Below are 13,262 nucleotides of genomic sequence, written 5' to 3' on the forward strand. Positions count from 1 at the left end.
ATTAATAATTAAGCTATTTTGATTGAACAGATTATTAAGATTTAATTGCAATTGATTGCAAACGACGGATAGACTACTAAGTTAGAATCTACTACTGTTTTGGGAGCAGGCTGACTCCTTTTAGGTATAGAAGAATGAATCAGACTTGCGGAGGAGAGTCCGGATAGTGTGGCGGCACAAAGGCACGTCACCTGCCGCATTATGCCGCATTATTGTAATGTGTCCCGCTCCACGTCGCCATACGGCCAAAAAAGACAGTACTCGCGAAGTTGCGCGACTCTTGCGGGATCCAATAACGTTGCACCCCAGGAAGCGAGCCACCCCCCAAGCGAGCCAAATGTACTCTTACAATTGCGCCCGTCCTCGAGCACCTTGCAGGGATTCCTCGACGCGCCCGTTCTCGGGCCTCCGCAGGGATCACATGCCAAAAGCCCTGTGTATATTGGCGTCTCCTAGTAACGTAGGCTATACCGGTTCCGCAACTGGGTCGATACGTAGCCGACGCCTCCTCGCATCTAACCCCTGTAGACGCGCGTTGGACTGAACTAGAGCAGGAGTTAAACCCAACCCCTCGGCGGCCCCCTACACCCAGCTCCAGTAAGTTCGCGAGTTATCTCATAAATCAGACCCCCGGGAAGAAATCGCGCCACGCCGTGGCGCTAAGGGCTAGTGCTGCTCTTATCCCTTCGTGTGGCAAGTTTTCATGGACTTTTCGTATATGCACGCCTCATAAGCCAATCTAGAGGCTCTATAGTAACTCCTACTAGGCTCCTAGTAAAGAGATATTAGTAAGCAAAAGGACAGAATTAAATTACAAAAGGATAGGGATAGGCGTTAGGATTTCTTATTTCTTATAGTTTTCTACCGTTTTCTCATTACCTAGTAGTTGCTTGTAACTTAGTATTTTACTAAGGAACTATAAACCCCTAGTTTAGGGGCTTATAAACTACTAGGACATAGTTACTAGTACATGTTAAGCTGCCCTAAGGGATTCATGTATATAGGACTATAGCGCCATAGCCTAGAGGCTGCATGCGCAGTATTGTACGTAGTATAATACAACGATAAAAAAAAAAAAAAAAAAAAAAAGAGGCTCTATACTATATAGAGCTTGGTGTTAAAACCTCTGGTCAATGCGGTTGCTCGGCAGCAAGGGCACAGGCGCCTCTTTGACGCTTGGATATTGCGGTAAACAGCAGCGACGTGGCCAGGAATCCTATAATATTTGGTGTAGTTAATCAGAAAAGCTTCAATATTGTCGCCGTCTATTTGATTATTGAATTGTCAGTAAAATATCGTCCTTATGCCGCCTAGAAAACGTCGTGCGCCTTCGGCTCCGAAGCCTCCAAAGCACCTCAAGCCTGGGAGTCCTATTCACAATCCTTTTAAGCGACACAGTATACACACGATAGCTCGTTGGCAGTAGCTACGCAGCAGGCGGTAATTGAGGATATTAAGGACGAATTAGGAGCCGTTTTTGAGGCCCGCGGAGAGACTGCTGAGGATGAGGCAGATAAGGTAGATGAGACTGAACTACCAGAGCTATCAGCTGAAGAAGTTATAAGAATAGGCCTTCCTGCTGTTCCTACCTTATGGGAGCCTATGGCTGCTATTCCTAAACTAGATCTTAAAGTTATTAACCTTCCAGATAAGTTAATATTCGCTACTCGGCGTGCCAGTAAGCCTATTAGTGGTATTAACGCGGACGTTAAATCTAATAACCTTCCTAATTAAAATGGGGATAGTAAGCGCTCTGCTTACTATACGCTAACTAATTAGATTGGTATAGTATCTAGCGGGTGTAGATCTGGAGAGGATATACTAATTTAAGTATTTCTACCATTCTTTAGTATTAGTATATTTAAGAAGCTCGCGGTTAATATAAACCTATATATAGCCTCTTAAAATACTAGCGGATATTACTAATTAGGATAATATATTGGTAAACGATTATAGGTATAGAAGGAGACCTTTACTAGCGAATTAATAATTTAGGTAGGGCTTATTATTTATATAGGTGTAAGAGGCTAGTTTAACCGGAACGTATAATTATCTAATTAATAGTATAGAATAAGAGTTATAAGTAAGTAGAAGATAGGTTAAGGTAGAACGAGCTTTACGTAATAAAGGACAAATGCTTTTTAACCTCTTCTATTTAGAGACTAATTGCTAGTTCTTCTCTAGAGGAGAACTAGCTCCCTATATAATTCTTCTAAGACGCTAGTATAACCCTTCGCCCCTTATTTGTCTAACTATGTCTTTTAAAACGTAGATAAAAGATAGATAAAACCTCTTACTATTTTATCTAATATATACCTTTTAGGGGATTCCGTTATAATTGCCTCCCCTTTAAGGGCCTTAGTCCTTTAAGACTTCGCCTTTACTAAGCTTTTATAGAGTTCCGGCTAAAACTACTAGGGAAAATTCTTAGTAGAAAGGTACTCTATAATGCGGCTTATAGCCGGTTCTTTACTAGTGTAAAACCTTACTTTATCTTTAGTTCCTTTACTCTTCTTCTACTATAGCTCCTTATAATGCCTTTATAATAAAACTATAATAATAATTAGATAGGATTTACCTTTCTTATTATAAGAGTTTATTATAAGTTAATCTAAAGATTGTCTTATACAATATATCTACTAGCTATTATTCCTATTTACCTAAAATAGGTTCTAATAATGTCTTAATTTTAATTTTCTTCTAGTTTATAAGCTGTCGCCTTTTACGCGTCTTTTTATTAATAACACCATTCATTTTATCTTTTAGTAGACTATCCCTACTATATCTTAGCTTTTAGCTTCTATATCTCTAGCTATTCTTTTATAACTACTCTATTCTCTTTTTATAATACTCCTATAAGTAATAAGATCCCCATTTTATCTCTATTAATAATACTAACTTCTTATAGTATTCTCTTATAATAGCTTATAGTTATACTACACGTCCCTAAACCGGTGGCGGTGTTATTTTAATGCTACCTTAAACCACCTCTATTACTTCTACGGTAATTTCTCTAAAGTGCTACCGTTATTACGTTTACGCGCTTATGTTAGACCTATCCTACGCCTATAAAATACCTTACTCCGGTAAAAATTAATCTAAGTATTCCTATTACCGCGGCGGGGGAAAAACCTACGTTTTGGTATTTTCTATTCTGTCCTATTCTAAATTTCACTAATTATATTAAATCCCCACCATTTATATGCGTAAGACCTATAAGCTCTAGCGCGCTATTTAGGATTTCTGTCTATATCTAAATAGCAATAGACGGGGATAGAAGGTATCTACTCTTACTTATAGGCTCTTTAATTTAATAAGGGTCTACTACTATAGAGATGTAATAATCTTAGATATATAGTGTCTAAAAGCGTATATACGAGCAGCTTACCCTTATAAATAATAACATTCGCACTCTTACGCGGGCCTTTTTAGCTAGGTAAGTTTCTCTAGTAATATATTTAGGAACTATATTAATTCTTTAGCTAATGGCTTTCTAATCCCTACTTAGATACTAATTTAGAACCTAGGGATAATACTAATAGCGATAAAAGTTAAGATAAACGTTCTTTTTGCTGGTCCCCTACCTATACTAATCCTTCTAATTCCCGTCGCTCTAAGTGGAATATTGATGGGGGTGCTAATGCTTCTAGGGATAGGAGCGCTAATAATACTACTAATAATAATGTTAAGATGGAGGAGGAGGCTCCTATTACTACTGCTAGTAGTTAAGTTATTCTTTTATTCTTTCCTTTTTTTTTAATAGAATAGCTTTATATAGTGCCTTTTAGGTACCTTTAGAATACCCTATTACTAGGAACTAACTTTATACTTTAGAGATGCTTTTATTCTAAGCCTTAGTGATAGTTTATATAAAAGTAGTATACTACCGTAATCCCTATATATAATAAATGGGTAGTATTCCTATAGGTGCTCTATAATTTCTTAACATTTCTAATTCTTTGTAAGCTGTCTTTTACTCCTCTTTATACTATTAACTTTATTATATATCTCTGGTACCAAACTAGATACTCTCTTTTTATCCTTAGGGGACCCTTCTAAATCCCTAGTGCCCCTTCTTATAGTACTACTATTTATTTTTAAACAGCCTCTTCTCTAGATAGTATCCCTAGTGGTTCTCCTATAGATCCATATAGGCTTCCCCTTATAGGATTATTAGATCCCTATTATAATGGCAAAATATTCCCGTTTTTAATGCTTAGATTTAATCCTATAGTTTTAATTTACGGGGTCTTCCCTATTATCTCGCCTATAGTATATCTAGAACTATTACTAAATCTTAATTTATTATCTTTAGGAAATTTTTAATTACTATATTATATTCTAGCTAAAGGTGCTTCTTAAGTTTCTAACTATTATATACCTAAAAGTATCCTTTTTAATAAACTAAAAATTCGCGCTTTTTTAATGCTATCTTTAGTCTAAAATATCTTCTACATTCTATTCTAGTTTCCTATTAATTTTGCTAAATAGGGGCGGTTCCGTACTATCTTTTCTCTAATATAGCTTTAGTAAGGAAATATAAAATATAGGATATATTAGATATAATTTTGGCAATTCTAATTTATAGGCTTAATTTCCCTTAGTTTTCCTAACTAGCTTAAAGGGTTTAAGCTACTAGTAGTCTAGCTTCTTCTTAATACGTTTAATCTAGATATTTTTTATAAATAGTAAAACTTTATCTCCTATTTTAAATTCTTTAGGTATATACTTTTTATTATAGTACCTTTTTTATATAGCCTGGGCGTTTAGTAAGTACTTTTCTAGTTCTTTTCTATAAATTCTTATTAACTTAATTCTCTTAGATACCGCTAGTGCCTCCCTCTTAGGAATAATATCCTTAACATTTTAGGGGTTATTTACTTTTACCCCAAATAATGCTTTATAAGGGGTCATTTTTATACTACTATAGATGCTTATATTATATATATATTACGCTAAAGCCAACTATAATATCTAATTATCCTATTAATAATTAATATAGTAGCGGAGGTAGTGTTCTAATAACGCATTTAGACGCTCCGTTAGTCCATCTATTTATAGGTAAAAGGCAGTACTTATTTTTTACCGTATTTTTAATAAGAGGTAGAATAAAGACTAAAATGTACTATTAAATATGGTACCTCTATTAGATATAATTCCCCTTAGCGTGCTAAATAAGAGCTACCGTTCTAAAAATAGGTCTGCTAATTCTACTGCTATAATCGTTATTATAACAGTAAAGTACCCTAAAAACTTTATCTATCTGTTAACGATTACTAGAATAGTATTAGCAACCTCTCTAGTTCTTATTTTAGTAGGGGGTAAGCCTATTATAAAATCTATTATTAATTCTAATATAGGTCCCTATAGAATAGAAAGCACTAATAACTTACTATATAGGCGATATCTAGATATCTATACCCTTTAGCACGTATTATATCTTAATATATAGTCCTTAACCTCTTTAAATATTCTATCCTAAAAGTATTTTCTTTAAACGGCCTTAAGAGTTCTATTAGCACTATAGTAACCCCTAAAAGGTGTTACAGGACACCCCCGTAACACCTTACACACGTCTACTTGTTTCTACTAACTTAGCAATTAAAGACTAACCGCGAAATGGCAGTCTAACGGTAATATACGGCATTCTGCCATATTCTGCTAAGTTCTACTAAATTCTGCCCTATATATATATTAATTAAGCAACTAAGTTAACAATATATGCCTTTTCTTCCTATTTCCCTACCTTCTTTCCTTATATAACGTCTTAATCTTATTATACAGTTTATGTATATAGCTTAATAATATCTACTTTACTATATATTATTATCGCTTATACTCACTCCATAATACTACGTTACGTTAAACCTATACCTTATACCGCCCTAACTAGCATATAGAACAACCTAAAAGCCCCTATGTCTATAAAAGACCTATACGCTATATTTACTAAATAAATAGAGACTCTGCAACAAGCTTTTGCAGACACCCTCGCCTATTAAAAAGCCCGATATTATAAGTTAATTAAATCTCTAAAAAAAGAAATTAAAGAAATCCGCCGAAACCCACCGTCTACCCCACTATTACCCCTACTTACTACTACTGGTATTAACCTATAAACACTAGGTAGAGAGAACGTGTCTAAAACTGGCTCCTTAACCCTAAATTTGCCGACTAGTGCCCCTAAAAAGAAGTTAACTAAATATCATCCTAACCCTCCCGCCTATTTAGGTAAAAGGAGTAAACTACGCTCCTTTCTTAACTAATTTAAGAATAAGCTAAATGGTAATATTGATCGTTACCTAACTCCTAATAGCTAGTTGCGTTACGCTATAAGCCGCCTAATAGGAGACGTCGCAGAAACTATATACCTGTTTTAGCCGAGCACTATAAAAGAACTAGTTATTATACTAGAAGCATCTTATGGCGACCCTAACCAAATTACTACAGTATAAAGAAAACTAAATAAGATAATATAAGGCTCTAAGAGCTTCCTATTATACTTTGCTAAATTCTGCTACTATACTAAAGAGACTAGATAGAATAAACCTGCCTTAATTAATCGCCTAATAGAGTCTCTAAACCTTAAACTAAAGGCTTCCCTTATAGGAGTTAAGCTGCCGGATACTCTTACCGCCTATATTAATGTTATTAATAGCTTATACAATAATATACTACGCCTCGCCCTAAAATATATACCTTAATACTCTACTCCTAGCCGCTTAGGACCCATAAGGACTTAGACGCTATGGATATTAACGCCGGAACCCTCTCTTACGCCCTAAAAGGATCTGCTAAATATAAATGACGTATTAAACACGGCCTTTGTTTTAAGTGCAGAAGCAACACTTATATCTTAAGTTACTGCTCTATCCCGCTACCCTAAATGTATATATAAACAACTGGTATAGGTAGTATCCTATTATTCTAAATATATAAACGGACGACTAGTATAAGCATCTAATTGCCTTAACTAAGCTCTGTCTACTAACCCTAATTATTATCCAGTTCTAACTCGTTTAATAAACACTACTTATAAGGATGAAGCTATAACCGATATACTATAAGAACTCCACCCCAATCGCCTCTAAAAGGAAGGTCTTAAAGCTAAGTTGCTCTTCAGGACGGCTTCGCCTTAGGATCTCATTAAATGCTTTAGATATTACGAACTCTAACTCTTAAAATTATAGCATAACTATTAACTATTGCCTTTAGCAGAATAATTAATAGGTTAATACTTAAGTCCTAATTAATATAGGAGCTAGTAGTATAGGATTTATTAATAAGATCTGTATGTAAAATAATAGTTTTACCCTAACCCCCCTTAACTAGCATATTAATATATTTAGATTTAATGGCAAACGTACCGTCTTAGGACGTATTACCTATATAGTATTCCTAAGACTCTGATACCTAAACCATAAAGAATTAATTAGACTTTTTATTACCACCCTAGGTTACTTAGTAATTCTTAAATAACCCTAGATAAAGCTATATAAGGTAACTATTAATTAGGACAACCTTAAGCTTCTATTTACCGCCTCTTACTGCAAGCAGAAGTGCCTTATAACTTACTACCTTAACCCTAAACTAAAATCTATTAGCCTAATATTTCTACTAATATCTACCCTACGCCTAAGGATTCTACCAGATTCTACTAACCTAAGAAATCTACTCAATTTTACTAAGCCAAAAATCCTACTAAATTCTACCGATATAAGACTTCTGCTAGTATCTATTAAGGATCTAAAAATTCTACTAAACCCTACAAACTGATTCTAACTACTACACCGCCCCGAGCTAAGTAGAAGCTTAAGCTTAACATACAAAAATACTAAAAGGACTGGTATTCTACTATAAAAAGGATTTTTAAAGAACCTAAACCCAAATCTAACGCTGACTTTATACCTAATACTAAACCTAAACCTAAATAAGAAACTATAGACAATTTAAGCGAGCTTAGTACCCTAGATATCCACATAATTAAAGCTACTCCGCTAGTATAACTTACTAAAAAACCTAAATATATAATCTTCGCCGTTACAATAGCCGATATTAAGAAGGCCTTAGTACTAAAGAAGTATACTAACCCTACCACAAAGGTACTAGTAGAATACTATAGTCGTCTAGAAGTATTCTTATAAAAAGAAGCTGATAAACTACTAAAATACCGACTATACGACTATAAGATTATACTTAAAGAAGGAAAGCAGCCCAAATTTAGACCCTTATATAGGATGTCCTAAAATAAACTCTAAGTGCTATAAAAGTATCTAGACGAGAACCTAAGTAAAGGATTAATTTAAGCAAGCTCGTTGCCTATAGCCGTACTAGTAATCTTTATTAAGAAACCTAGTAGCGGTCTACGCTTCTATATAAACTACTAAGCTTTTAACGCCATTGCTATTAAAAACTAATATCTAATTCCGTTAATACAGGAAACGCTAAACTAATTAAGTAAGGCTCGCTACTATACAAAGCTTAATATTATCTCTATATTTAACCGCCTCTATATTACAAAAGGAGATAAATAGCTTACTGCATTTTATACTTAGTAACGCCATTTAGCCTTATAAATGCCCCAAGCTCGTTTTAACATTACGTAAATAATACCCTACGTCCCTACTTAGACATCTTCTGTACTACTTATATTAACAACATTCTAATATATAGTAATAACCTAACCAAATATTGGAAATACGTTAATTTTATTTTATAAGCCCTATACGGAGCTAGTCTATAATTAGATATAAATAAATACAAGTTCTATAAAACGGAAGTCCTATACCTTAGACTTCTTATTTTTATAAACGGCATATAAATAGACTTAAAGAAAGTTAAAGTAATTATAAACTGGTAAGAACCTAAGAACGTTAAGGATATAAGAGCCTTTATAGGATTTGCCAATTTCTACTAATAGTTTATTAATAACTTCTCCGCCCTAGTTTTGCCTCTTATAGCTTTAACCTAAAAGGATAAAGCCTTTATCTTTAATAAGGAATATAAAAAAGCCTTTGCCTATCTAAAGGTTATATTTACTACTGCGCCAGTACTCTAATACTTTAACCTGAACTAAATAAGTGTTATAAAAGCCGACTTATCCAACTATATTACTAGAGGCATCCTATCTTAATATAATAAGGATGGAGTATTATACCCTATAGTATACTTCTTAAAACAACTAAGCCTAGCTAAATGTAACTACGAGATCTATAGTAAGGAATTGTTAGCTATTATTAGATATTTTAAATAATGGCGACCTAAACTAGAAGGCGCTGGATTCCTAATTAAGGTCCTTAGCAACTATAAAACAGCTAAGCCACCGTTAGGCCTGCTAGTTAAAATACCTATCCCGTTTTTAATTTTTAATTATATACTACCTAGGCGTTTAAGGCTAGAAGCCTAATGCCCTAACCTAACGCTTATAAGACGCGCCAGCACTAAAAAAAGCGCGCTTTTATCGGAATTAACCCCTACTTTGCCCCAAACTATTTAACCCTCCTACTAAAGATATTACGGTATATATCCTTAAAATGACTAATTAATTAATTAAATGGATTATATATCGGCAAAATATGGTACCCTTTCAATGGCCTCAATGGTTGGTGGTTAACGCAATTGGCGCGCAGTTAAGGTCATTTGGCAACTCGACTGACTAGCCTATGTTGTGTTTTTTTGACACGCAGCCTGCGCGCAGCCTACGCGTAACCTGCCAGTAATCTACGTATTTAGTAACTATAATTATATTTACCTCTTTTATACTAATAGCATATTTTAAATAAATAAAAGCTATTTTAAAGCTATTTATAAGGCTAGCAAAATAAATATTATTATTTTAGATAATTTAATATAATATAGCAATGGTTCTCTTCTACCTATCTACTGTACCTATTAACTTACCTACTTACCTGCATCGCCTACCTATCTATATCTATCTACCTATCTATATTACCTACCTATCTATATCTACCTATCTGCATTTACTTACCTATCTATATCTACCTACCTATCTATATTTACCTACCCGTTAGCATCTACCTACTTATTTATATCTGCTTACCTATCTATATCTACTTATCTATCTATATCTACCTGCCTATCTATATCTACTTATCTATATCTACCTACCTATTTATATCTACCTACCCGTTAGCATCTACCTACCTATTTATATCTACTTGCCTATCTGCATTTACTTACCTATCTATATCTACCTACCTATCTATATCTACTTACCTATCTATATCTACCTACCTATCTATATCTACCTACCTATTAGCATCTACCTATTTATACCTACCTATTTATACTACCTTAATTTAATTAATTAATTAAATCGTTTATAGTATTAGCTGGCTAGTCGTTATTGTCTAGCTCTAGCAACGGTCATCTAGTTTTAGCGACGGTTATTTAGCTTTAGCAACGGTTATCTAGTTCTAGTAACGGTTATCTAGCTAGCAATAGTTGTCTAGTTCTGGCAACGGTTATCTAGTTCTAGCAACAGTTATCTAGTTCTAGTAACGGTTGTCTAGCTTTAGCAACGGTTATCTGGTTCTAGTAATGGTCGTCTAGCTAGTAATGGTTGTCTAGTTCTAGTGACGGTTATCTAGCGCTAGCAACGGTCGTCTAGTTCTGGCAACGATTGTCTAGCTTTAGTAATAGTTATCTAGCGCTAGCAACGGTCGTCTAGTTCTAGCAACGGTCGTCTAGCTCTAGCAACGGTCGTCTAGTTTTAGTAACAGTTGTCTGGTTCTAGCGACGGTTATCTAATTCTAGCGACGGTTATTTAGTTTTAGCGACGGTTGTCTAGCTCTAGCAACGGTTGTCTAGTTCTAGTAACGGTTGTCTAGCTAGCGACAGTTATCTAGTTTTGGCAACAGTCGTCTGGCGCTAGTAACGGTCGTCTAGTTCTAGCGACGGTCGTCTAGCTCTAGCAACGGTTATCTAGTTTTAGTAACGGTTGTCTAGCTAGCAATAGTTATCTGGTTCTAGCGACGGTCGTCTAGCACTAGCAACAGTTATCTAGTTCTAGCGACGGTTGTCTAGCTCTGGCAACGGTCGTTTAGTTCTAGTAATAGTTATCTGGCTAGTAATAGTCGTCTAGTTCTAGTAACAGTTGTCTAGTTCTAGCGATAGTTGTTTAACTGGCAATAGTTATCTAGTTCTAGTAACGGTTATCTAGTTTTAGCGACGGTCGTCTAGTTCTAGTAACGGTTATCTAGTTCTAGCGACGGTTGTCTAGTTCTAGTAACGGTTATCTAGTTCTAGCGACGGTCGTCTAGTTCTAGTAACGGTTATCTAGTTCTAGCGACGGTCGTCTAGTTCTAGTAATGGTCCTCTACTAGCTGCCGTTCTAGTGCCTCCCTAGGTAGGGAGGATATAAAGAAGAAAGGAAGGGTAAAAAATAAGGTAGTTATATAGGGTAAAGGTACGTATAGAGGCTATTAGGAATATAGCGGGGACCTAATACAGAGCTTCGTATAGAGCCTCTATACGTAGAGCTTTGCGTAGAGCCTCGTGCAAAGCCTCTATACATAGAGCTTCTCGTAAAGCCTTATATAGAGCCTCTATACGCAGAGCTTCGCGTAAAGCCTCGCGTAGAGCCTTGTATAGAGCCTCGTATAGAGCTTCGTGCAGAGCTTCATATAGAGCTTCGTATAGAGCTTTATGCAGAGCTTCGTGCAGAGCTTTGTGTAGAGCTTTATATAAAGCCTCTATATGCAAAGCTTTGTATAAAGCCTCGTAAAGAGCCTTATACGAAGCTTTGTGTAAAGCTTTATACAGAGCCTCTATACATAGAGCTTTGTATAGAGCCTTTATACGTAAAGCTTTGTGTAAAGCCTTATACAGAGCCTCTAAGTAATAAGACTATAAGATTATATAAGATTGTATAAGATTATATAAGATTATATAGGATTATATATAATAGTTAAATATATAGTATATAACTTTACCTTAATCGCACATTAAGAAATATACAGTTAGCTTTTAAAGTTGTTAAGTAGGTTAACTGCGTGTTAAAGGATATGCAGTTAGTTTTTAAAGTTATTAAGTAGGTTAACTATATATTAAGTTAGTTAAATTATATATTAAGTAGGTTAATTACGTATTAAGTTAGTTAAATTATATATTAAGTAGGTTAACTGCGTATTGAGTTAATTAAATTGTATATTAAGTAGGTTAACTGCATATTAAGTTAGTTAAATTATATATTAAGTAGGTCAACTGCGTGTTAAGTTAGTTAAATTGCATGTTAAGTAGGTTAACTGCGTATTAAGTTGGTTAAATTGCATGTTAAGTAGGTTAACTGCGTGTTAAGTTAGTTAAATTACATATTAAGTTAGTCAATTGCGTGTTAAGTTAGTTAATTGCGTGTCGAGTTGGTCAAATTGCATGTTAATTACGCGAAACGCGAAAACCAAAGTCTACTTAAATCTTATCCTGCGAATATTTTCCTAATGTAACTAACGAATACCTAAACGATAAGTTTATTTAAGAGACGCTTAAGCTAATATAAAAGGGTATTAGACGCTCTAAAAGGATTTCTTTAAGTAAATACGAAGCCTGCGGGAATCGCTTATACTATTAAAATTGCCTAGTTATACCTAACTATGACAAACTTAAGCTTAAGCTCCTTAAATACGTATACGACCTACTAGTAGCCAGCTACCTAGGCTAAGGAAAAACCCTAGAGCTACTCTAACGGGAGTATTACTAGCTGAATATATATAATATAATATAAAGATATATCTCTAGCTGCTATATCTGCTAACGAGCTAAAGCTTTATATAAGATGTATAACGGCCTATTAAAGCTACTACCTATTCTGGACTAATAATGGAAAGATATCTTAATTAACTTTATTGTTAACCTCCCTATAAGTAAGGGTTATATAAATATTATAGTAGTTATAGACCGACTATTTAAGATAAGGCACTTAATCGCCTGCCCTAATATATTAACGCCTACCGTCGCCTAACTGTTCCTAGATTATATATAGAAGCTCTATAGACTTCCTAAAATAATTATCTCTAATAGAGGTAGCCAGTTCGTCTCTATATTTTAAAAAGAACTAACTACCTAACTCCGTATTAAAGCACTCCTATCTACTATATACTATCCGGAAACGGATAGTTAAACGAAATATGTAAACGCTATAATGGAATAGTATATCCGGATATATATATTATACTTATAAAATAACTAGATTAACTAGCTTATATTTACTAAGTTTACTATAAATAATTCCGTCTCGGAAACTA

This window comes from Cenococcum geophilum (genome assembly GCF_001692895.1).
Source record: "Cenococcum geophilum 1.58 unplaced genomic scaffold K441scaffold_57, whole genome shotgun sequence".
In the NCBI taxonomy this organism is placed as follows: domain Eukaryota; kingdom Fungi; phylum Ascomycota; class Dothideomycetes; order Gloniales; family Gloniaceae; genus Cenococcum; species Cenococcum geophilum.